Genomic DNA, 27,235 nt, shown 5'->3' on the forward strand with positions numbered 1-27,235 from the left:
GACCTTGAAGAGGCTGAGATTAATCTGGCCAGGGTCCTGTTGGGCGGTGGGGAAGGTGATTCAGCACAAACTCAGATAATAATTGCTAAGTCAGCCATAACCGAAATCTCACAGGCTAAAGCTGCAAGCAAATTTTTAGCTTGGCGCTCTAAACTTTATGAGAACGAAAGAGCTGGACATATGCTAGCTGTTAGAACTAGAGAAAAAGAGTCTGCCACGCGTATTGAAAGTATTATGGAGCCAGAAGTTGGGCTAGTCACTGAAGAAGGGGCTATAGCTTTAGCTTTTCAGAAATTCAAAATTTATATAATGAAGATATTAGTGATAATGATGTGGTTCAGGCAGAAATTCAAGGATATCTTAAGGAAATTGAGGTAGGGGTTTTATCATTAGAAGAGTTGGATATGCTAGATGTTGAAATTAAAGTCGACGAGTTATGGCTAGCTATAGATTCTCTTCCAAGTGGTAAGGTTGTAGGGCCAGATTACATACCAGGAGAATTTTATAAAATCTTTCGATCCCAGCTCACTCCAGTTATGCTCGACATGTCCCGTCTGGTTCAAAATGGCGATAACCTTCCTGAATCTTGGCGGAGGGCTAGGATCGTTACATTTCTAAAGAAAGGCAAGATACCATCGGATACTGCGTCCTATAGACCAATAACATTAATCAATAGCGATATCAAAATCTATAAAAAAATTCTTGCAAATCGGCTGGTAGGGGTGATTAAAAAGCTGGTTTCTCCCCAACAACACGGCTTTGTACCAGGCCGTGAAACTATTGAACATATACGCCGTACAATCGCGTTGTTCGACAATACTAAGGTTACAGGAGACCCTATGGCTTTAATTCTGCTTGATGCGGAGAAAGCTTTCGATAGGGTCTCCTGGCCTTTTTTATGGGCTACATTGAGGCATTACGGTCTTGGGGAGAGATTTATTCGAGCTATTCAGAGCATGTATATTCAACAGCTCAAATTTCGGTAATGGGAATTCAATCGGCACCAATAAATATACTCAGAGGAACAAGGCAGGGGTGTCCCTGCTCCCCTTTATTGTTTACGATTTAGATCGATCCCTTAATTAAGAAAATTTTGAATGATGTGTTAATCCGTCTGGTGCGGGCCAAGGACGGGGACACCAAAACCCTTGGCTACGCTGATGATTTAGCCATTTTGACTGACTCCCCACAGGCAGCATTGCAATAAATCCAAATAATTACATCGCAGTTTGGTGTGATATCTGGTTATCATCTAAATGAAGCAAAAACTCAAATAATATGTAACAATATGATATCTGGTTATCATCTAAATGAAGCAAAAACTCAAATAATATGTAACGATAAAATCAATCTGGCTGACCCGCGTGTACTTAGTAAGTCCAAGTATTTGGGGATAGAGATCAGCTCTAAACCTGAGAAGGTAGTAGAGATCAACTTGAATCCCTTGATACGTAAATTAGAGGCTGATGCTCGCCGAATTAATAACCTACAGTTGACGTTGATGGGCAGATGCAACGTTATAAAAATGATTTTTTTACCCAAGATTTTATATTGCCTTATAGCTATCCCTTTGTTGATTGATCAAACTTGGTTAAAAAAGCTAGATCGGATTACTTCTTGGTTTTTATGGGCCGGTAAACGCTCAAGAAGGGCTTTGAAATTTATGACTCTGCCCAGAGAGAGGGGGGGGGGGCTGGACAGTACCCAATTTTCAGGTATATTATTGGTCTATAACGTTGAGACAGATTGCTGATTTATTGGATATAGGAGGTGTGGATCGTTCAGACACTTCAATTTATCATTTAATCTACGGGGAAGAGGCTTGGGGACTTTTGTGTAGACATATTGATTTAGCATATTTTAAGCGGGTTTGGTTTAAGGTCCTGCTTTGTGCCTTTAAAATTTGGACGATAGTTCGGAAAATGTTTAATATCGGTAGAATCCACTTATATTCTCCTTTTGCAGGGAATATTCTCCTCCCAGAAATTTTTCGGGATGGTTATTTTAAAGAGTGGTCAGCTCAAGGGGCTAATGTTATAGGGGATATTATTTCTGAGTCCGGGCTTATAACCTTTGAAACCATAAAGCAGAAATTTGGGATAGGCAATAAGCAATTTTTTTAATTCTTACAGATCAGAGACTTTTTCTGCAAAAGAACTGTTACCTGAGCTCGTATGCCGTTAGTTGGATCGATCAATGGGAAACAATCGACCATATCCACTATATATAAATGAGTAAATTCTAAGATAAGCTAAGCTAATTTAACTAAGCATTTTAATTGTTGGTAGGTGGGATTACATGCGGAACAAGGTGTCTGTGAGGATTCTCTAGTTTATAGCCAATCTGCTACTATTTCTGCTAACCTCCAAGTTCAATGTTTTAAGACTTGGTTAAATTTGTATATAACCCCTTCTCGTGTTTATAAATACGTGGGGCGGTGGGGGTAAACTGCTCCCGATGTGGGGAACTTGCGGCTGACAGTATTCATATGTTTGCCACTTGCCCCTCTTTGGTTCCACTGCTACACAAAATAGAACGGCGCCTGGGACAAGTTTTATGTTGTACTGTATTATTGACACCTCAGGTTATTATGTTGGGTATAGCCGATCAAAACATGGCCGAACCGGACCGAAAGTTACTCTTTGTCGCAATGGCTGTGTTGAGACTATGTCTAGCTACAGTTTGGCTGGACCCGGTTCCCCGGACCTCACATGAATGGTTTAGTACATTTCTAAATGTATATAAATGGGAAATATCTGTATTTAAGAGAAGAGGAGTTAGGGCTCGGATGGAGGGTGAACAGATTTGGGGATCCTTAACTAATTGGTTGAATTCTGAGCATCAAGGTTCAATGTAGCCTGATAAGATTGAATTATGTATGCATATCTTTGTTTTCCTCTTTGAATGATTAACTTTATTTATAATTGTCCTTTTTGCCCTGTAGTGATCCACCAGGGGTGGGTGGGGAGTTGGGGGGGGGGGTATAAATCTGAAAAATAGGACCTATGGCATGGCTGTATGTTACGTTTATTATTATTTTTTTTGTGTTTGATTTCTGCATATGTCATATCTCCTAATATAAAATTTAAAAACACAATAAAAACGCCCCACACACTTACTTCTCCCCAAATCGGTAGGATGGTTGAGAGGTGGAAGCCCTTTCCAAAACCCTGGTCTCTACAGATCCCACCACGTCTCAGCCAGCTAACATGAAGTCTGGCTTAAGTGGTGAAGCCTGCTGGTTCTGAATTATGGTGATTAAGGGCCAGTCTGCACATGAGCATCTCGGCGTTTCACAACTTCCCTGACTGCAGCTTGATTGGCTTGCTAAATTTCAGTTTTAGAGTATGAATTCCTCTTCTGAAGCCCTTACACCAGAGTTTGGGCATGACCTATAGGATTGGGGCTGGCTACTTGCTTGTGAGCAGGATAGCCTATCAGAACAAATGGCATGTTCAGGTATTAGGCACTGACATATCGGGTTGAAGCTGGCTTTGCTGACTGTTTCCCAAAAGGATTAAAGGTACAGTAAGTATTACTGATTCGGTGAGCACAAGGTAAGTGGTTTTATTTATTTAGTTTACATTCCGGATCTAGCTGTTTGTCACTTTCACCTCCTCACCCCGCCCCGTTCCACCACGCTGCACATTAAACATATCTTCAAGCCAAGAATGAAGTGCTGGAATAACATTGGCCCTCCAAAAACATAAAATATTGACTTTGGCTAAGCTGAGAGCTGTAGAGAGCCACTTAGAGGCATGAATGGATATAGGCAATATTTCAGATGAATCATGTAAAAATGATAAATATACTGAAAGGGAGATGTTAATAAAAGAGTGCGTCTGTAAGTAATCCTCAATCTGAAGCTAAAATATGTGAATATGAGGACATTCTGACAAACTATGATACTCTTTTGAGGCAAATCAGATTTGCAGATGGTCCAACCTGTTGATTCAGTCCGGTCTGTTGCTAGTTTAGAATAGTGTTGTTAGAGGTCACTGTCAGATCAAGGTCTGTATGAGCACTTCAGGCAGTATGTCAAGTGTTATTTTTAGAATGGTTTACCTGAGTGGTAAAGTGACCAGCACACTGCTCTAAAGTGGGTTCGTTATCACCGGGTGAGTTCAGGTGTGGAGGCCGGGGTGAAGGGAGGTAAAAGATTATATTAAAACAATAAAAAGTTCAGCATCTCCATTTTGGAAGGTGGAAAAAATCTTGGTTTTTCATCTGTCCCAATTAGTGAAGGCTACACCTCTCCAACCCCCCGTTTTATTCACAATCTAGACGCCTTACAGAGACACCCTGGTGAAGGAGTAGATGTCCACTGTGGGTGGAGAAAATGTTGAATCATAATACCAAGATAGCAGTAGCTGATTGTATCTGCAGGTTCCTCCTGAAGCACAAACATGAACCTCTGAGATCATATCAAGACTGTTTAGAGGAAGTTTCTTTTTTTTTTTTACCTCAGTCAGTTTGCAGGTCTGCACTTTTTCATTAGTACAGCACCGGTTCACGCAAGAGGGGTTCTATCTGTTTGGCATTGGGTGTGTGAATGTCTTTTAATTCTGTAATGAGTTGTGAAGTGCCGCTGGGCATGTTTAATGCTTCTTGGAGTGGTAACTCCAAGACTCGCATAGACGGCCAAAGTAAGCAATTGTTTGACCATGTGGCTGCTATTCGTTTGAGGCACTCAATTGGCACTAATGATGTGATATCATCCACTGAAAGATGCCTCCCAGGGAAAGCACCTGGCCCGGATGGAATTCCATCAGATTTATTTAAAGAGCATTTTTCTTTCTGGCCCTCTATTATAACAAATGTTTTAAGAACTGTTATTGTAGGCCCACTGATTCCAACATGGCAGCAGGCAGTAGTTATCCCCATATTTAATAAAGGGGACAAAGTTCAGCTTCGTTTTTATCATTGTTTTTGACTGCTGGACAGCACATTTAACATTCTAGGAAGGGTGGTACTGTAAAAACTTGAAGCATGGGCCCACAAGACTAAGGTTTCGTCTTATGTGCAACTAGGGGTTTCCATTCTGGAGTTGACACGGTGGATCAGATCCTTAATTCTATTTTATCACACAAAAATATGCCAGAGTTAAGAGAGAAACTATGCAGCTAGCATATGTGGATCTCACGTGTATCCTCGATACTGTACAATGCCCCAAGCTCTTGGACATTATGGAAGGCATGTGGTGTGGTAGGGCCATTGTTGACATACTCCAACGTCTACATTGCAAACATCTGCCAAGATATGTTATAGCACAGAAGTCAATCTATCTCCAAAAATAAAAGCTTCTGTCTGGGTTCGCCAAGGCTGTGTTTGGCACCTTTCCTTTTCCTACTCTATATCACCGGCCTTGGAGAATTCCTGTGTAAAAGCAGTAGAGACTTAGCCAAACTAGGCTCCCGCTTCGTACCGGAACGTTTGTACACGCACGATGCAGTCCTATTAGCAAGAACCGCTAACGGGCTGCAGACACTTTTGGACGCTTTTAGTACTTCTATGACTGATCTGGGATTGAACACAAATCTTTCCAAATCATTCATAATGAAATGTGATCCTAGATTTTCTAAATACCGGAAATGTACAACCTCGGGCAAACATCTAGTTAAAGTTCCAAACCTTACCTTTTTGGGAATTCCGCTAGACACAGCCTTCAATTGGAATTTTCTGTTAAAAATCAGAACACTCCAATTTCAAAGGCCTGTTGACTCTGTGTCATGCTGCGCAAATAGGCTAGGGAACAAACTAGTAAAGGAATTGATTCACATCTATTAAAGCAAATGCCTGTCACTTAGAACATTCGGTATGGGAGTATAGGGGTACACTGACATCAGCTCTATAATAAAATAGCCATAATAGATTCACACGTAGGCGTCTGGCAGTTTAACAATCCTCTCCTACTATTTGTTGTCATGCAGAGGTGGGGTTGGGTTTTGTAGAAGACCACATTAAATTGCAACCTCTACTATTATTGTCAAGGAGGAGACCAGAAGCCCATTTTACTAAAGCATTTTTAGTGGCTTCTCTTGCTTTAGATAATGTTATGAGAATACTGTGGCTGACATTCATTAAGAAAACCCTCACTGAACTGGTGGACCCAGAGCTATGATCAGACCCTGAGAGTTCTCCACACTTAACTCCTAATCAGGTAAAAGGCCTGTATTTAAAAAAAAAGTTCTATAATGTGCATTGGGCTGAACTGTACGTGATGAACCCTGGCTCACCTAGCTGCATCACAATTATGAGCCCTGCTCCTGAGGGTTACCTCCAAATTATTTCCAATGAATGGAATAGATTTGTTCTCACGAGGCTAGGTTTTAACATTGTCTACTTTTTGTTGCGCTCCCTTTTCAAGGTTTGTGGTTTTGTCCTTCCATACATGTCCAAGTGATGGTAGATCTAAACAGAGCACGCTGCACCGTATATTATTTTGCAGACTCTACACAGCCTGTAGGAAATGCTTTCTTACTCCCTTATTACGTAGTTTCAACACCAGGTCGAACAAGGTCACCTTTTCCCTTGTACAGCAACTAAAAACTCCTGAGTTGTGTTATGATATATTCAATTTTATTAAAAGCGGTTTACGGACTAGAAAAAGATATTGATTGTGGAGGAATCAATCGCTTTTGCTTTGCCTTTTAATATTATAACTAATTTGATATAGCATAGCTGCTGCTTCTGTATATATTTTAACTGTCTTCTTACAACACACTTTATTGTTTTTACATATTGTATTTGCACTTTTATGATTGTTAATGCAGCCGAATAAATTATGATTTGATTCGATTCCCTCAAACATCAGAGTGAGTGAAGTCGAAGTGGTACCAGATTGACAGTTAGAAGGCCCTAATTTAGGGAGAAAAGTGTATTTGTTCAAGGTAGCTTGTTCAGACGAGAGAGATGAACACTCTGTGTCCAGGGTTCTTCGAAGAACATATTGTTTCTGTGCTTATGTTCTTATTTTCAGCAGGGTTGCTTAGAGGGTGGATTGCTCTACGAGGTTTATATGATTGTATATAATTTTTGCATATGGTATTTTGTAGGCGTTTTAATACCTTGTTTTCAGGTGAGAATCTCACGATCGATTTTTTTTTAAGGCAAAATGGCTTTATTTCAGCCTTCTCCTGCCAAATGAATTGGAGGTAAATAAGGTTAGTACATGGTGCGAAACATGAGATTGAAAGAGAAGCTGATCTGTTCCTTAGAAAGATCTTGCTAAAGTCAAAGATGGAGAGTTCATGCTTACTGTGGGTGATACCGATAGTGGCGAATTTGTGACTCTAATGGAATTTTGCTTTTGGTATTGGTGAAAGAGCTGCAAAAGGCATCTATCCAAGTCTCAGGACTTGCAGTTTAAACAACCATTGGCAAAGCCGAACCATCTTGGCAATGCAAGAGTTATATACTTTGTCATTGTCAATGTGTTTCAGCATTGCATGGCCAGATGGTAGTGTTCCCCAGGCAGATGCAGCACCCATAGCTGATAAGCCATTACTCTTTTTTGTAACCACGGGCATACATGAACAAGGCATCCCAAACTAAATTTACCATTTAATAGAGAGCAAATAAATATATGAAATGCGTCAATTCCCTTTAACAAGTGTTGCCAAAGCTACCTAGTAAAATCATACTACTTATTTGTTTTCCATTCCAAGAACCGAAGGTATCGTTTGCCTTAGTGCAATTCATACTTGTGACTTGCATGCTACACACACAATCCTGCTGCAGGCACTAAACCCACTGAGCTATGTGACTGGCTAGAAGTATTAAAGCCAACAGTCATCAAAATGCAGAGATCATTACATGTGTAGATTCAAATTCACGAATCCTTTATTAAATCTATTCCCTCTTCCTCCTAAATGGTGTTTTGTGGGTTACTGTTGTGTCTATCTGGTTTGACATAAACATGGAATAGGCAAAAATCAAAATAGGGAGTGAAGAGGTAGTGCTTAAAAAGCACTGGGGTGGATGCACCCTCCTCCAGTCAATGGTATATTCAAATAACAAGATCCACCTCTAACAGGTTTTCCTGTGAGCCAAGATATGACAGGCATACACAGTATTTGTTAAAATATCCCTCACACACCAAAAAGTCCCTTGGTGTCATGCTTCATCATCGGGGTCTTCCCGCCCCGCTGCGGGACGGGGCGTGCTACGACTAGCGACTACGCTGGAGCACTCAGATATTGTAAGTGCTATGTGAGGTGTATTGTTGTGAGTGTAAGTAGGGTCAAAAAGTGATAGGAAAAGTGAGGTTAAAAGAATACCTGGCCTTTTGAAAACAAAACAATTCTTTATTACTCATAGGCTGGTATTGTTACAAATTGGTGTGGCGGAGAAAAACACAGCTTGTCAATGAGCTAGTTCTCCTGATGGTGTCAACATGTTTCGAGGCTACCTGCCTCTTCTATCACTCACTAATGTTGCCATCAATGTGTGTTATGTGTATATACAGGTGAAACGGATATTCTAATACCTATATGGTATGCAATTAATTTACAGTTTATAGAGCGACATCACGGAAGCCGCGGACGAGGGAGGATGCGAGGAGAACTCGAGGTTGAATGGAAGTTTCATTTACCCCTCATTCCTGATCGGCTCATGGGGCATAGTCTCCAACTTATTTCAGCCCACGAATCAGTAATACTGTTAGGGCTCTATAAACTGTAAATTAATTGCATACCACATTGCTTATGTACTGTGCCCTGTTTGTATCGCGTCTTCATGCAATACAATATTACTATCATGCTTGCTGGCCCCATTGCGATGGGCATTGCGTTTACACTATCACCAGAGTGATTGAATATGACATCAGGTTTCCCTCTTCATTACCAATAGGGCCCCTGTCCCATTGGACACTTCACCTTGTTCCACGTGCCTGACCGGGGGCTAATTCCATTGTAATATGGCACCCGCGTAATCGCGGAGCGCCTAGAGATAGCCGCTCTAGTTGCTTTCAAACAGACCAATGCCACACTTTGTGCATCGCCCGTTCAGACGCAACATTACCATCATGTCGGCTTGCTCCATGCCAATGGACACATCTTAATTCACTACATACCCATTTTTCGTTCCTCTGTTTCTCGATCACATGAGTGATTTATGAGACCTTCAGAACACACTCATGCTCTCATCAGGGTCCCCCGCCACATTGTGGATTCTAGTACGGTTAATAGGCCTGACCAGGGTTTCTGAAAAATTTAATATGGCACCCGCACATGCGCGGTGCGCTCAGAGAGCCGCTCTAGTTGTTTTACCAAATTGCTAATTCACGTGCTCACGAACGCCGACGCTCCTGTTACATAGTTCCCGGCAAACAGACAAACGCCAGCAGCCGGGAACACGGGAGACTGAAATAGTTTGTAGCAGGTGCACCGTATTGATGAAGTAAGATGCAACCGCACGCTCACGCGGGGTCGTAAGTATTGACACCACTCAATTTGAGTATAAAACCTTTCTCATCGAGTGGGTACGTCCACATTGTTTGTACATTAGACTTAGGGATAGGGACATACCCCGACCTTTCCTTGCTCTCCCCCCCTTTTTGATTGATACTGTATTCTAAACCGAATGTCTGACAAAATATCGATTACAAAAATATCTATCTACAAAAATATCGCAACAAAAATGTTGATTACAAAATTATCGACATGCTATCTCTAACAAGGTAAGTACAAAAATATCGAGAAAAAATATTGGTAAAAAATATTGTAATTAAAAAACATCATTTTTTTAAATTAAAAAAATGTCTAATATAAATAAAATAATACTTATAAATGTAATAAACATAGTTAAAAATATGTTCTAATTAAAATGAATAAATATACATAATTTAATGGAAAAATTAATATAAATATAATACATAATATATACTTCCTTAATACCTTTTAAAAATTATTTTAATAACTTATAAATAAATAAAAATATTATAAATTACAAATAAATGTATACACATAAAATAATAATATAAATAAAAATTGACCTGCAAAATGTGTAAATGAGGAGGGGTGCCATCTCAACAGATGAAGACAGATTAGGGAGGTCTGGGCTGCCTTCTGTGGTGCGTAGAAAAGTGACTGGAATTTCCTAGTGGACGATCAGGCCCATGTATTGGGTGGAGCTGATGGTTTATCGTTACTGTAGTATACCTTCATCATTAGCACTGTTTGCCATTAATGGTGTTATTCTAGAGTCAGGCAGACCTCACAAATAATGCTTTATCAGTGGTCCATCATTTGTGTTTATAGTTGCAATTTGAAGTCATGTGAGATTTATTTAAGTGACTAGCAGCATTTTGCCAAAAGTGGCCTTGCCTGTCCCCAACGGTAGGTGTGGATGCCTTAGCGTCTCTGGTTAGGCGAGTCACTGTTTCTATTGAGGCTGTTGATTTGGGAGGAAAAAGAGCTGGAGATACTTTGTTGTTTGGGCACCATATTCATAAGTAAGGTAGTGCACAGGTAGTACTGGGCAGGTGTTTGTTTGGTGTCTTTCCATCAAGAGCAGGAAAGTGCTTGTTATTTGGTTTCAAATCTAGATCTTAGTTTCAACAATTTTGAAGCAGAATTTAGAGCCATGTATTGAACTTTGCAAAGCAACTATAGTAAGCACCGTAAACACATGAGTGTAACATGAGGTATACCGTATTTGTGCATGCTGTAGAATTGTTTGTTAGAAGAGGCCCTAGGATTGTGTAGTCTGTGCTGTCCCTGCCCAGAACATCAAAATATCATCGATATATCTTCCTAGGAATGGAATATTTTCCGTTAGTACAGAAGGATCCTTCCACCAGCGATGAGTCTGTCCAAAATACCCCATGTAGAGGTTGGCAACAGATGGCGAAAATGTAGCCCCCATTGCCACGCCCAGTATCTGATGGTACCAGTTTCAATTGTGTACAAATATGTTGTTATTCAGCACCAGTTCAATAAGATCCAACAGCAGTTTTGTATGTTCATACATATGCACCGGTCTTTTGTCCAAAAAGTTTTGTACTGCATCTAAGCCAAGTTTGCCTGGTATACTCGTGTACTAGATAATGTCCCATGACCCACTCTACATCCATGATTTTACTTAAGATGTCACATGCATCTTTGATGTAAGTCGGTAAGTTAACCACTAAGGGTTGCAGATAAAGATCAATATATTCGGATATTCTTTCTGTGAGAGACCCAATCCCTGAGATAATGGGTCTACCCGAAGGAAAACTCCCCCCTTTGTGTATTTTTGGTAAGCAATAAATACATGGACTTGTAGGAGTTTCATTGAAAAGATATTTAAATTCAATATCTGAAATGAGACAAAGATTCTTATAGTGTGTTAACTGTTTGTGTATAGTTTCCGTTGTAGATTGCAATGAATTACCATTCAGTTTTACATATGTAGATGTATCTAGAAGCTGTCTGTCTATTTCTGCCATGTAATCAGATTTATTCATTAGCACGATGTTGCCTCCCTTGTCAGCCTCACGGATGACGAGGGAGTCATCTTTTCGAAGATTCTCTAGTGCATTCCTTTCATCTAGACTAATATTCTGTTTAGGCTGAAAATGTTTTGAGCAAAAGTTATCTTCTAATTTATACAGCTGGTGCAAAATTAGGGGGTAATCGTTTTGTGGTAGTTAAACTGAGTACTATTAAATTGGGAAATAGACAATAGGAAAACTATTGATAACAGTCAAATCATAGTGCCTCGCAGTTATATTTCTAAGCGAGCAAAAATCAGCCTTTGGCTAAATGTATATTCATGTTATGCAATATTCTATAATACTCATCAACAGGAGACTAGTTTGCCAAAGACATGTCTGTATGGGATTTGTTTTTTTTTTTTTAAAGCCAAGTTTGACCTCGCATGGATGAGAAACGACATGCGAGGGATTGGCAACCCACAGTTTGCGCTAAAAGTGACATTTTGCAAAAAAGTTAGCCTAAAAAAATTACCAATTTTACACACCCCTATTAACGAAATGTCGTTACATCAAGGTAATCTCGCATCGTTTCCAGCATTTTGCTTTCTACGTTTCACTCAAAATCCACTAAATCACACCAAGTCTGGTAATATTTTGATCCGTTCGGTAAAAAGTACTTATTACAGGAGCATGGGAACAATGCAAACGTCAGAATGTTCCGCCTCCTGCCATTTAGTGCTCAAGCACAAAATGCGTCCTGACGTATTACATTTCACACTAAAACATAGTGCTAAATATCAGATTTGTAGTTGCATAATTGTGGGCTATTTTCCAAAAATATACGTAACTCTGCAAAGAGAAATTCAACTAATTTCGTACGTCTCTCAAAATTCCATGTTGATTTTAAAGAATCAACATGTATGCGGTATGTTCCATTCTTTCTTAGTAGCACCTTTTTGATGTAGCACGTTTACAACACTTAGAAACGGCGGAACTGCGATAGTGAGAGCTATATAGATTAAACTATTAATATTATTGAATAAGACAGACCTCTGTATTCATTCACCCGAAAGACCGTTCACAGATCCGGCAGCAACAATAGCAGAGCGCCCCCTCGTGCCACCGTGCTGCTAGTGCAGCGGATTGAAAGTGGCCGTTGTGCGAGAAGTGGGCTTGAAATGACGTAATACAATCAACGGTTGCAGAGAGCATGCCCAGTGCCGATCACGCGCTATCGCATCTTGCCGTGAACCGGAAGAGGTGACGTTTTAGCACGTTCACAGGGCGTTAGTGCACAAACGTTTAAGTCAGAGGTTTTGTTTGCACAGATTGGCGTTAACCCTTTCATGCGTGGTGTTCGAGAGGTTATTAATTCCGGATGACAGCTTCTGAGTCCGGGCCGGCTCTGCGCCATGCGTGTTGTTTTATAGGCTCAGCTGTCTTTGTGCTCTTTTCAGCGCCGCATTGTGGCTGTGGAGAGATGGGCCCCGGCCCCCTCAGCACTCACTTTTCCATCTCCGCTGGATGAAAAACCTATTCGCTTTACCTTGGTATGACGGTGGCCGCCGTTTCACTGAGATGTTTTTCTGTTCGTGAATGTTGGTTACAATGGGGCTTTGCGGGGGGTGGCCGACCGGAGGGAGGCTCGCACCCCCCGGGAGTTTGGGGCCCGGGAGGAAGGGTGGGGGGAAGGATTAGGACGGACACAGGAAGGGACTTTGGGCTGGTTGGGCTAATTGGTGGGTTTTGGGCTCCATTTGGGCTTGGGGGGGATAAAAGCGGCCATTTTGAGTCACTGTGCACCATTTCGTGGGACAGTGACCCAGCAGCCGGGGGGCATAATTTGAGCGTTGTTAGGATAGGGACAATTTGAGGTTTTAAGGGTAGTTGAGGCGTTTTTGTGGTAGCGGTAGTGTTGGGGGGGCGATAGCTCAGTGGTTCTTGACTTGCAAGTGGTGTGCGACGGGCGGGGGTAGAGCGAAGACTGCGAGGCGGCGGGCCAAAGGCGGAGTGTTACCTATAAGACGATGTCGGCGGAGGCGATGGCGGATCCCCGGGTGCGTGAGGCGTTGCGCCTTCTGGGCGAGGCGGGCAGGACTGATCTCCTGCGCAGCGATGTCCGGGTAAGGCCCCCGTGGCGCGCTGCAGATGGCGCCACGGCGGCAGTGGCAGCTTGCGAGCCTCCGCGTTCGCGGAAGGGGGAGGGGGCGGGAGCTGTGAGAGGAGCGGCGCGAGTTGGCGGTCGGCGGGCGGCTGGGGCGCCGAAGAGGGGAGGGGGATCGGGTGCGAGGCGCGGCGGCCGGAAGAAGGCACCGCTAGAATTTTTTGAGGGTGCGGGGGGCCTGGAGGGGGGCGGGGGGAAGCGGGGGGGTGTCTGGTGGGGCAAAGGGGAGCGCAGTGGGGGGGAAGGGTCCTGCCGGGGGAGAGGGGAGTGGAAGGGACAACCAAGTTACGAGGAGGAGTACCAGGCTGGGGGAGTGGCGGGGGGGGGGGGACAGGCACCGAGAGAAAGCGGAGGGGGGGTGCCTGGGGTTGGAGAGGACGCCGGGGGGGCGGGGAGAGGACAGGAAGGGGAGGATGGAGGGGTGCCTGGGAGGGTGGCCAGCGGCGCGATTGAGGAGGAGGGTACAGGGAGGCAGGGAGAGGCGGGGGGGGGGGGGGATCGCCGCTATTGATTGAGGGATCAGAGGAGGGGGAAGGGGGTGGGTGAAGGGGGTGAGAGCGGGCTGGATTGGGGTCTTCAGCAGACGAGGACATAGTTGCTCCCAGTAGGAGGGGATCGCCGCGGGGAGGGGTGTGGGGCAGAGAGGGGGTGCGAGGGGAGGCGGTGGGGGGCGGAGCTGGGGTTTGGGGATGCCACGGGGGCGGACGGAAGATGGGGGAGGATGCGGGAGGGGGTTTCGTTGGGGGGGGCCACGGGGTAAGGGGGTAGCGGGGGGGACGCTGGGATGTGGGGAGTGTGGGGGTACAGGCGGGTCGCGTGGAACGGACACGGTGAGGCGGGGAGCTGGGGGTGGGGGGAAGTCGGGTGGGGGGGGCGTCCAGCGCGGCGAGGAGGACATTCTGCGGCAGGGGGGAGAGGTGGGTCAGGAGGGTGGGGAGGCGACGGAGATGGGTTTGCCTCGGCATGCTGGACTTCCCCGTTTTTCTCTTGGCAGGAGCAGTTGGGCAGGGGCTCGGGTGAGCAGCATGTGGCTCCACCCCGCCGAGTGGATGGGCCGGCTCTGCCTAGTACGGGCGGTCGCGCACCAACGAGGGACCATGTGCGTACTGACGGCGGATGGCTGGGTCATAGGTCTCCAACGCCCCCCTCCCGATGGGTCGATCCGGCCGCCGGGGGACGGGGATGGAGCAGCAATCTGGCAGGCTATTCTGATTATCAACCGGAGGGTAAGAGGAGAGAGAGTGTGGATTTGGGAACATTGATGACTGCGTGCAGGGATAAGGCAGGCCTGAGCAGGGTGTCCGCAGGAGGGGTCTTGGCAGACGGCGATGGAGGTGGAGAGATGGAGTCAGAAGAGGAGGGGGAACTGCGGGAGGGCGGGGGGGAGGCCAGTAATGTTGTTGGCAGTGTTTTACAGGTATGCCCCCGGCAATCGGTGCCGCGAGTGACGGCCCCCCCCAGCGGAACTGGTTAGGCGGCGGGATCCGGTGAGGACGCCAGCCTTGACGCCAGGTAAGACCAGTGCAGGGTCGGGGAGTGGCTTGGGCGTGCCTCATGGAGGCAAGGCGTGTGGGGGTGTGGATGGCGGTTGCCAGGTGTCGGTGGGGACGGATGCGGAGGGAGGGGATGAGGTGAGACTGGTGAAGGGCAGGTATGTGATGGATGCCGGGGTGTGTACAGAGGCGGATGGCGCGGCGTCGGTGAGTACGGGGACAGGCGAGGCGGCGACGTCCGGCGGGTCGGCGGCGGCTGGCGCCGGTCGAAGGAGAGCTGTGAGGTACCGGTCAAGAAGCTGCCGTATATGGGGGTAGCGAAGCCACTGGGGGCGCATTTGTCGCTGGCGACTAGGGAAAAGATCTGGAAGGGGGAGTATGTGGAGATTTTGAAGTTGCTCCACAGGGAATTGATGGCCATCGAAGGAGGAAGAGCAAGAATTGGCTAGGCGTCCTAAGGTGCCGGTGACCATCGAAAATTGGTCGGCGGCTTTCCTGATATATGCAAGCGTGTACTGTGAGAAGTACCCCGACAGGGCGGTCGCGCTGTTCAAATACATGGATGTGGTGCGGCGGGCGCAAGTGACCTACGGGGGTAATGCTTGGTCGCATTACGATGAAGAGTTCCGGGCGCGTATGGCGTCGGACCCGGAGGCAAAGTGGGGGGAGTTGGATGCGGACCTGTACCAACAGACGATGAGTGGGGCAAAATTTGGCCGCACTATTTACACGGCCAGTGGGTTGCCGCTGGCTCCGCCCCCCTTTTCGGCCCGCCCCACCCGTGGGGGGGTGGGGGCGGGGGGAGCCGGGAGCAGCCACAGCGTTGGGGCCTGCTGGGATTTCAACAGGGGTTCCTGTCTCCGGCAGGTGTGCCGTTTTTGGCACGAGTGCTCCGCATGCGGGAAACGCCACCCAGAGGTGCGCTGTTGGGGGCTTGGGGGTTGCCCTGCACAGGGTCAGTACCCGGCTCCCGTGCCCAGCAGGGGGAGGGGAGGAGGCGGGGGGGGCGAGTACCCTGGGAAAAGGCTCATACACCGGTTAGGCTGGATCGACTGGAACCGTTTTTGGAGGCGTATCCGCGGCGGACGATGCGACGGTGCTGCGTCGGAGTTTCAGGGAGGGTTTCGGTTGGGGTACGAGGGTCCGCGGATCGCTCGATGGGCAGAGAACCTGAAGTCCGTGAACGCACACAAGGGTATCGTCCGGGAGAAGCTCTTTAAGGAAGTGAAGGAGGGGAGGATGGTGGTACCTTACAAGGAGGCGCCGTTGCCGGATTTGATCATTTCACCCATTGGAGTGGTCCCGAAGAAAGAGCAGGGTCAATTCCGCCTGATTCAGCATCTTTCATGGCCGGAGGGCGCGTCGGTGAGCGACTTTATCTCAGCGGAATTGGCGTCAGTGTCACTCGTCCGTGGACGTCGGGAGGAAGTTGGTGACGACGGCAGGTCGGGGGCGCTCATGGCAAAGTGCGATGTAAAATCGGTGTTTCGGTTGCTGCCGGTTCACCCAGCAGATCATGAGTTGCTGGGGATCCAGCTTGACGGGCTCATTTTTGTCGATAGAGCGCTTCCTATGGGGTGCTCTGTGTCGTGTGCCTTGTTTGAGCGATTCAGCTCCTTCTTGCAGTGGGCTTTTTCCTGGCGCACAGGCTCTGAGGCGATAACGCATTACCTGGACGACTTCTTCCTGGTGGGTCGGCCCGGTTCGACGGACTGCCAGCAGCATCTGGACAGTTTTACGGACCTGATGGGTTACCTGGGGGTTCCTTTTGCACCAGAGAAGACGCAAGGGCCCAGCACGGTGCTATCGTTCCTCGGGATAGAGCTCGACTCGGCGGCCATGGAAGCACGCCTACCGAAGGACAAGCGGGCGGTGATGGTGGACTTGGTGAAGCATGTTGGCCAGGCGAAAGGTGGTGGTGCGAGAGGTGCAGGTGTTGCTGGGGCATTTGAACTTCGCCTGCCGCGTGGTGCGAGCGGGGCGAACCTTTTGTCGGCGGTTGGGGTTGGCCTTGTCCGGTTTGTCGCTGCCCCATCATCATGTGCGTATGTCGGCGGGCGCGAGAGAAGATCTGAGCATGTGGTCGGCTTTTTTGGAGCGTTTTAACGGTGTGCCCATGGCGCCCCCGGAAGACTGGGAGTGGGACGTGACGATGTCGTCGGACGCAGCGGGTGTCGGAGGTTTTGGACTCTACTGGGCGGGCAGGTGGTGCGCGGAGCAATGGCCGGAGCGGTGGCAGGCAGGGGATATGAGCATTGCTTTCTTGGAATTGTTCCCGTTGGTGGTGGCTGTGACAGTGTGGGCGCGGGAGTTGGCGCACAGGCGTGTGTTGTTCAAGGTGGACAATATGTCGGTGGTGCAGGTGGTGAACCGGCAGTCTGCAAGGGAGCCCCAAGTGCTAAAGCTGATGCGCGTTTTCGTTTTGAGGTGTTTGAACACGATATCTTGTTCCGGGCTCAACATGTGCCGGGAGTGGACAATGACATTGCGGATGCTTTGTCTCGTTCACAGTGGCAGAGGTTCCATGGGCTAGCCACGGAGGCGGCGGCAGACAAGACGGAGGTGCCGGAGGAGATGTGGTTGGTGGGAGAGCGCGGGTCGTTCAGTTGGTGAGGTCGTCCTTGGCAGCGTCCACGTGGAGGAGTTACGAACAGGCCTGGCTGGAGTTTCTGCGTTTTGGAGCGGTAAGGCAGCGTGGCAAGTGGCGTCGGGAGGAGCAGGTGGTGCGTTTCATGCTGGGGTTAATGGACAAAGGTCTGGCGAGAGTGACGATTGCGGGAAAACTGGCAGGTTTGGCTTTAATGGGCAAGCTCTGGTGGGGGTATGCCCCCTCGGCGGGAGAATTGGGGGGGCGTCTTCTGGAGGGTTGGAAGAGGGAGAGAGGGGCTCGGGCGCGGAGGAGACGATCGATTACGGAGGCAATGTTGGAAGGCCTGGTGGGCCGTTTACCGGTAGTGTGCAGGGATCGGGCGGAGACGGTGCGGTTTTCCACATTGATGTCGTGGATGTATTTTGGAGCCTTTCGGGTGTCGGAGTTGGTGGGTTTGAAGGGACGCCCGGGTCTGACGTGGGGGGAAGTGGAGTTCCGAGGCCGGGAGGTTGCGGTGCGGCTTCAACGGTCCAAGACTGATCAGCGAGGGAGGGGTACTTGGGTGTTGCTGGGTCCAGGAGGAACGGAGGCGGTGTGTCCGGTGGCATGGGGGAGACGGCTGGCGGACGGAGGGGTGCAGGATGGTGCGGAGGTCTTCGGCAGGAGAGAGGCGGGACGTGTGACGGCTGCGCAGTTGCTGTGGGTCCTGCGGCACGCCCTGCGGTCTATGGGTGAGGATCCAAAAGAATTCGGAACGCATTCATTTCGCATCGGGCGGCGACAGAGGCGGCGCGGAAAGGTTGGGGGAAGGAAGAGATTAAACAGTTGGGGCGCTGAAAATCAGACTGTTATAAGACGTATGTCAGGTTGCGAGGGGTAGTGGTGGAGTAGACTTGGAGTTTGGACTTGCTGCTTACATATGTCTCTTTACAGGTGCGGTGGCGGGGCCTACGGCGGCAGCAGTGTCCATATACGTGGTGGGCCATTCTTTTGTAAAGAGAGCGGAAAGAGCCGAGTGGGAAAAATGCAGGAACCTTAATCTGGAATTGGATGAGCAGTTGTTTAGGTGTCATTGGAGGGGAAAAGGGGGCATGCGTTGGCACGAGTTGGTGCCGGTTTTGAACATTGTTGTGCGGGGAGGGGGTGTGCCCGGATGTGGTAGTCATTCACCTGGGGGAAAACGATTTGGTGCAGTGTAAGGGACTGGCACTGGTGAAACAAATGAGGAGAGATTTGCTGGAGATCAAGAGGCAGTGGGCGGGGTGTTACGTCATCTGGTCAGACTTCATACCCAGGAGATGTTGGAGGGGGGCAGAGAGACCAGGGGCTATTGACAGGACTGGGAGGAAGATTAACAGGGAGATGCGGGCCTTTTGTGAGAAGGAAGGAGTGGGTAGAATGGAGCACCCGGAACTGAAGTATGGGGCGGTCTACTTTTTCATGGAGGATGGGGTGCATTTGTCGAGATATGGGATGGAGCTTTATATTGTACAGCTGAAGGAGGCGTTAGACCGGGCAATAGGGGTGCACAGGTATCCGAAGGTGCAGGGGTCCTAGGGGGGGGTCGAAAGCCGTATGGGGCTTTCGAGTGGCGCTTTTCCCTAGTTAAATGGGGGGGGTAGGATAGGAGGAAGGAGTTTTACTGGCTGAGGGGGAGGGAGTGTACATATGGCAGATGTTTAAACAGTTGAGGCAGGCGTTTGGGTAACTGATAATGATGTTTATGCTGTTGGCGGGGAACTGTTTAGGGGTGGGGGTGGGGGGTTTGGTCAGGTATATGTATAATTAGTTAGGCCTAGTTTTGTACGGCAAAGGCCAAGGTGGGGGTATGTTTTCAGGATGCACCTGTTTCCCAATAAAAGCGGCCTTTATCACACCTTACATCTGTCTCCGGTCGGTTCTTCCCCTCCCCGTCTCCCGATGGGCCCCAATGGGCCTTTGCGGGGGGTGGCCGACCGGAGGGAGGCTCGCCCCCCCGGGGAGTTTGGGGCCCCGGGAGGAAGGGTGGGGGGAAGGATTAGGACGGACACAGGAAGGGACTTTGGGCTGGTTGGGCTAGTTGGTGGGTTTTGGGCTCCTTTTGGGCTTGGGGGATAAAAGCGGCCATTTTGGGTCACTGTGCACCATTTCGTGGGACAGTGACCCAGCAGCCGGGGGGCATAATTTGAGTGTTGTCCCACCCGCCCTCCCTTAGGACAGGTTTTTGTTGGGGGGGTAGAGGGGATTATGTCCGGGGTTCATGGCCTTTTCTGGGTTGGAAAAGGGGTTTTTGTTGGTCGCAGGTGCTTTCTGTGTTAGGGTTTGGAAGTGTTGTCGCTGGGGGCAGGTGCTGGAAAGTTTATGTCGGGTGGCGCTTTTCCCTAGTTCAATGGGGGGGGTAGGATAGGAGGAAGGAGTTTTACTGGCTGAGGGGGAGGGAGTGTACATATGGCAGATGTTTAAACAGTTGAGGAAGGCGTTTGGGTAACTGATAATGATGTTTATGCTGTTGGCGGGGAACTTTTTAGGGGTGGGGGGTTTGGTCAGGTATATGTATAATTAGTTAGGCCTAGTTTTGTATGGCAAAGGCCAAGGTGGGGGTATGTTTTCAGGATGCACCTGTTTCCCAATAAAAGCGGCCTTTATCACACCTTACATCTGTCGCCGGTCGGTTCTTCCCCTCCCCGTCTCCCGATGGGCCCCAATTCCTTTCTTTTCGTTCTTCATAGTCCTCGCCCCAGAGGCCTAGGAATCTCTCGAGAAACAAGCTGGTACACTCTGCAAACTTTGTTAGACCTTGGCATGTTTGCCCGGTCTGGAGCCAGACTGGATGACGTCACCACCAACACAAGCTATTTCGACTCCTGACTGTAGTGGTAGGGGGTCTAGTGTTTACCACGACATGCATCCCTCGCATCCGTAGGCCAGGCGTGGCCTCAGAGATTAAATAAATAGAGAGAGGCCGCACGAGGACGTCACTTCCCATGCCCACTAATAAGTGTGATTGTATTCCATGCTGCGCGCTAATGCCCGCGCGATAAGCTTCAATAGCCGGGGAGTCTTCCCCTATTACACTGGCGATGAGCGGAGGGGGCCCAACCCTCGCTCTCACCGTCGCGCTGCCTACAGCGCCTGTTGAGGTCACCCGGCAGTGCTTCTGCGCGTCTGACTGGAGCCGCCGCAAATCCGCGGCTCCGCTTCCCACGCCGCCCGGCCTTGCAAGTGGCCGCGTGCGCGGCCCAACAGCTCCGTCGTTTTCTGGACTCCTGCTGGGAGCACTTTGCTCTCCTGAGCGCGGCCGGTCTCCCCACCCGCGGCTCACGCTATCTGGGGTGCGTCGAGGCAGGTGCCTCTGCCCAATTTCAAACCCCTCCCTGCTGCCTGAACCACCGCCGAGTCAGTTTTGGGAGGCCTGCTCCGAGGGTGGAGCACCACCGAAGGGGGCCAGAAGCCAACAAGCTTTGGCAAATGCAATTGGAATAGTGGCAGTAGTGTTAACCCAGCATCAAGGATAGGGGGAATAATTGCCAGAAAGCAGTGGCACACATCACCAGCACTGTGCCAGACACTACCGTGACGAAGAGTAGCAGGTGAAAAGGAAAAGGGGAATCAACAAGCATTGGCAACTGCCACCGGTGCAACAACTAACATACCCTGGATCACCTGGTAAGGAGACAGTGAGCCCCAGACTGGTGTGTTAATACCCGGGGAGAGGAAGAGGGACCTTACTGGAGCACTGCAATCCTCCCACTACACTTTCCCACAGAGGAGCTGACCAAAGCACCCAGAGTCACGCAACACCAAGCACCATGGTGTATAATGCTGACGCAGCTGCGTCGGCCCGCATCCCGTTTCAGCACGCAGCGTCAGGAGTCCTGCCTCCATTTAGCGAACTAGAAGACCCTACAACAGCCTCCCCCCGATGGAGGATATGGATTGAGCGCCTGGATAATTATTTCATCGCGACCCGAGAAACTGACAAAGCGGTGAAGAGATCCTTGTTGCCCCACTACGCAGGGGATGAAACGCCCATTTTGACACGCAATTGAACCCAGACTTTGAAGCCTTCAGACTTGGACAAGCTCGCCAAAGGGAGGGGGAATCGATGGATGTATTTTATGCACGCCTTCTTGAATTAGCCAGCACCTGTACGGACAAAGATCAACGAAAGAAATCAGGTGACAACTGATTCAAGGATTCCGCAACCAAACACTACGTGGCCTCATACTGCGAAAACCCAGGATCACGCTAGAAGACATTTTGATACTAGCCAGGTCTCATGACCTATCTGCAGCTAGAGCCACAGTGATGGACCAAGCCCTAACCAAGTCCCAAGGGAAGCCAGAACCCATCAAGGTAGAACGAGCGGATGTAGTGAAGACCAGGACAAGAGGAGATTCATCCAGAGGGCCACGAGGAGACGGGTCAAGATCCAAATGTGGATACTGTGAACATGAACCGCATGCCGCGAAAGACTGTCCAGCACAAGGAAAAACCTGTACTAACTGCGGGATACCAAACCACTTCGCGTCTGTCTGCAGATGACTCAACAAGACCCGAGACTTCCGAGGACCAAAGCCTCCAACGCGAGCCGTTCGCCAACTATCTGTGGCGGACGCTGCACCATCTGACCATGCCCAGACGACAACCACGAGACACCTACCAACTGTAGAAGAATCGTTGGACGAAGACGATGAAGAAGTATACATAGTCTCTTTTGCAAAAGAGCTCAAACAACGTCGCCGGCCCCAGCCTACCTGCATCGTCCAAGTTGCAGGAACCGAAGTAAAAGCAGTCATAGACACAGGAGCGGCTGTAAATGTCATGGGCCTGCAACAGTACCGGAGTGTACGTCCCCGGCCCCCAGTAACTCCTTCCAAAACTCGGATATACGCATATGGAGCAGATACGCCCCTTCCACTGAAAGGGAAAATCTCAGTACCCATCAAGGCTGACGACCTCGAGATAATGGCCACGATCCACGTCATTGATAGGGAAGCAGACACTCTCCTGAGCAGCCACACCGCAGATGACCTGAAACTGATTGCCTTTGCCAGACGGATCCGAGCCTATCAAGTGAAAGAACTCCTAGGGCAATTTCCTGAACTGTTCGAAGGCCTAGGGTGCATCAAATGCGAACCCATCAAACTGCACATTGATAAGTCGGTCGCCCCGATAGCTCTGCGGCACAGAAGAGTCCTGTTCCACCTATGGCCACTCGTGGAAAAGGAGCTGGAGAGTCTGGAGAGGCAAGGCGTGATTGAAAAGGTATCCGGACCGACACCGTGGGTATCCCCGATGGTCATCGCCGAAAAGCCCAAGCAACCAGGAGCCATCCGCCTGTGCATTGGCATGCGGTTGCCCAACAAGGCAATCAAACGGGAACCCCATATCACGGCAACAATGGATGATATAATCCCCGACGTAAATGGATCCAAATGGTTTTCGAAGATCGATCTAAATGCGGGATACCACCAACTGCCCCTGTCGGAGGAGAGTCGATACATCACCACCTTCAGCACCCACCTCGGGCTCCGGAGGTACAAACAACAGAATTCTGGAATATCCTCAGCGGCCGAGGTATTCCAGAATACCATAAGGGAGATTCTATCCGGTCTACCAGGAGTGTTGAATGTGAGTGACGACATCCTCATCCACTCCACAACAGCGGCTGAACACCACAAACACCTCCGGGACACCCTGAAGCGCCTCAGCGCACATGGAGCCACCCTCCACAAGGAGAAGTGCCAGTTTTTTCAACCCTCCCTTGAGTTCTTTGGCTATGTGTTCAATCAGGAAGGCATACAAGTCGACCCGAGGAAGTCACAAGCCATCAAAGACACACCGGCTCCGACAACACCGACTGAAGTTAGAAGCTTCCTAGGAATGGCCACATACTGTGGGAGATTCATACCCGGCCTAGCCACCCAAAGCGAACCACTACGAGCACTCACAAAAGCGGATTCCACCTGGCAATGGGGACCGAAAGAAGAAGTGGCCTTCCAAGGGATCAAAGACGCCCTCCTGGGGGAAGCCACGCTGGTGTATTTCGACCCTACAAAGCGCACTGAAGTGCTGGTAGACGCAAGCCCGGTAGGGCTAGGAGCAGTCCTAGCCCAGGAGCGTGAACCTGGCCAGTGGGCCGCTCTGGCGTTTGCCAGCAAATCCCTTACCCCAACGGAAACAAGGTACGCCCAGATTGAGCGTGAGGCGCTCGCCATCAAATGGGCCTGCAATCATTTTCATTTGTACCTCCGAGGACACCCCTTCACGATGGTCACTGACCACCAACCCCTAGTCCCGTTGCTCAAGGGGACAGCGCCACATCCACCACAGCACATTGAGCGCTGGGCCGTCTAGCTACAGCCGTACGAGATGGAAGTAATCTATCATCCAGGGGCCAAAAACCCCGCCGACTTCCTGTCAAGACACCCCACTCCGGCGGAAGGACTGGAAGAAGATGAAGAAGGGGAAGAGTTTGCCCACTGGGTAGCCCTCAAGTCGTGCCCCCAGAGTATGTCCCTCGACGAGGTGAAAGAAGCAGGTGCCTCAGATGAGGTATATATCAATACGCTAGAAGTCGTCCAAGAAGGCTCGTGGACGAACTACCTCCGCCAAGCAAATTCCTAGAACCCAGAAGCTCGAGAACTCCTTACCAAGATGTTGCGAGTCCGTCACGAACTGAGTGCCACCAGCGATGGCATACTGCTACGAGGACCTCGTCTGATCATCACTCAAAGCCTCAGGCAGCGAACTGTCCAACTAGCGCACGGAGGACATCAGGGAACCACGAAAATGAAGTCGAGAATGTGAGAAAAGGTCTGGTTCCCGGAACTTGAGGAAATGGTAGAAGAATATGTCCGAAGATGCTCAATGTGCCAGCTAACAAGTGGTCAAGAGAAGCCCATCCCGATCATCACCGAAGAAGCCTGCACAACACCCTGGTCCAAGATAAGCATAGATTTTTGGAGTTTCTACAGGAGGGGCCCACACATTGGTAGTAATAGACGCCTACTCAAAGTATCCGGTAGTCAAGCCCATCCCATCGACAGCATTCAACCACGTCGGACCTGCACTAGAGAAGATATTTGCCATGTTCGGGTTCCCTCAAGAGGTGCGCAGTGACAACGGTCCTCCATTCCAAGGGGTGGAGTTTGCCACTTTCCTCCGTCAACGAGGCATATCACACCGTTGCATCACACCACAATGGCCCCAAGCTAACGGGGATGTAGAACGGTTTATGCGCACGCTTAACAAGATGTTCCGCATAGCCGCCGTGGAGCACAAGGACCCAGAATACAGGCAACACAAATTCCTAAGAGAATATTGCAGCACTCCTCACTGTATGACCCAGAGGAGCCCGTGGGCCCTGATGTTCCATGGCCTTCGCAGAGACTTGTTCCCCACCTGCCCGGAGTGGTCACCACCTCATCCAGACGTAGGAACAGTGCAAGAGCGGAGAAGGCGACAGAATCAGGAAGCCAGCGTTCGGCGCCGAGCCACCAACCGAAGGCTCAGCCAAGGAGCGACTGTCCTCTTACATCATCGGCGGCAAGGAGGAAAATTCCAAACGCACTACGAGCCAGGCACCTAGACCGTCACTACGAGCCAAGGCACGATGGTGACCGCCCGGAGAGGCACGGAAGAAGTGTCAAGAAATATATAGTGGTTCAAAGAGGTCCCGCCAGAACAACGCCAGGATACCTCAAACCCAGCTCTAGACATTGAACCCCCGTCGGTAGCCGAAGGAGGAGAAGAAGATTCCGCCAGCAGCCAGGCCAGGGGAAACCTCGAGTCATCCGGTTCCCCCACCCACGAAGCCAGCTCAGAGGGCTGAGGCCAGAGCAGTCCGGGAGGACATACCAGCACCCAGCGGTACAGCTTGCGGCCAAACCCCCGCCCAAGCCAACGACTTAAGGACTATGCCTGGTGAGCAAGCTGAGAACCTATCTGACCTGCATTCACGCAAGTACAGTGTGCTGATGAGTGACCCTTGAAGACATTCTGTCGAAATGTTCAAATATGTTTGTTAAATTGTTTGTGTTCAAAGACCCGAGTTGGATAGGGATGTAGTGGTCGGTGATCTAGTGTTTATTACAACATGCATCCCTCACATCCGCAGGCCAGGCGTGGCCTGCGGGGATTAAATAAATAGAGGGCGGCCGCACGAGGACGTCGCTTCCCATGCCCACTAATGAGTGTGATTGTATTCCATGCTGCGCGCTAATGCCCGCGCGATAAGCTTCAATAGCCGGGGAGTCTTCCCCTATTTCACTGACCCTGTTTTTTCACGTTTTTAAAATTGTGCTGGGACATACTTGGCTGTGGGTCATCTCGAGGTATCATCCTCACAGCCGCTGATTGACTACGTCTTCACCTCCGACGTGGCACATGAAATTTAATGCAACTTGAAAGTTCCTTATCATGTTTCCTTACCGGAAGCACTCTGAGACCACTATGAGTGTTTAGTAGCGCTATCGAAACATGTGAATTCGAAATTGTTTTTGCACGAGATGGAATTATGAAATAATTTTAGTAGAAATAAAGTGGAGGCCTGCTAGCTAATCCAAGAAAGTGTCTTGAAAGATAGCATCAACGCTCTTGTAAAGGTGTTGCTCTAGGGAGTAGATGAATGTTTGACGGTATTATTGCTAAATTGAACAAAAATATTTTGTCACTTCTACTTGGGACCTTGTGCACTGATTGATGAAAACCATTGCGCAGCAGATACTGGGACTGATATACGATCCGTAAGGAAAATACTTTTGGTTCAGGATTCAGTTAGAAATTGCAAATTTGAGATAGTAAAATATTTGACCTGGGAAAGATTATTTTGTCTGGTTGGTTGTTGCAGCAAGTGGATTTGCAGGGTTCAACAATAATGTTTTTTCATGTGATGGTCAAGGTTACAAGTGTAATGTACTGCTCGTTTTTTAGGTTTCGCCTGGCGTTCACTGCACAGCAGTGTCGCGCAGGTGAAATTTTTTGTTTTCCAGTACTGTGGCTTTAACCCGCCTCTCTCTTCCATTGGCTAGCTCCATAAATGGAGGCTAGCCAGTGGAAGAGAGATGTGTCAATCATTGTGGGAGCAGATTCGTGGGAGTTTCTGTTTTTTTTAAGCTACGCCCATTTTCTTCGTCATGCAGCAGTGGGCGTTTTTTTTTTTCCCAAGGTTGTTTTTGTCTTTCCTCCGAAGATGGCGCCCGGGCAGTAGCTTACTTGCGTAGCTCGGCAGTGCCGTCTTGAACCAGCAGACGTGGCCGCTCCGGGATGCTGGTTTGAAACTTTCGAGTTCGTATATTCCTCCTGTAATGTACCTTTTGCTCCTAGTGTATTTTGTTTGCTCACAATTGTCACTTTTGCCTCATGTAACTTAACGTCTGCTTTTGTAATTTGTTCACTCGTTTTATCATCTGTAAGGGACGAGATAGAATTCAGGCAAAGTCGACTCATGCTTTTGTCCTTCCGAGGTCAGTAAATTAGGTACCTTTATATCACGTTATAGTAATCCTGTTATTTACAGCGCCGAGGAACGGCACAAGTGCAGTATTAGGCGCTTTATAAAAACAAATAGTATGAGCATCGGTTATGTG

At 48.8% G+C, this 27,235-nt stretch overlaps 1 protein-coding gene and 1 long non-coding RNA gene across 2 annotated transcripts in view; one reads left to right on the top strand and one right to left on the bottom strand.

The window, feature by feature from the left end:
- Nucleotides 1-12,572, bottom strand: part of LOC144753899 (uncharacterized) — a 199,429-nt gene extending 186,857 nt beyond the window's left edge. Inside the window, exon 1 of the long non-coding RNA XR_013594589.1 lies at nucleotides 12,467-12,572. This is a non-coding gene — a long non-coding RNA (uncharacterized LOC144753899). The remainder of the gene's footprint in view (nucleotides 1-12,466) is intronic.
- The window catches only part of SKAP1 (src kinase associated phosphoprotein 1), a 1,469,988-nt gene that overhangs the window by 414,940 nt on the left and 1,027,813 nt on the right, over nucleotides 1-27,235 (top strand). The window lies entirely within an intron of this gene.

Source organism: Lissotriton helveticus, chromosome 5_1 (genome assembly GCF_964261635.1).
Source record: "Lissotriton helveticus chromosome 5_1, aLisHel1.1, whole genome shotgun sequence".
Taxonomy (NCBI): Eukaryota; Metazoa; Chordata; class Amphibia; order Caudata; family Salamandridae; genus Lissotriton; species Lissotriton helveticus.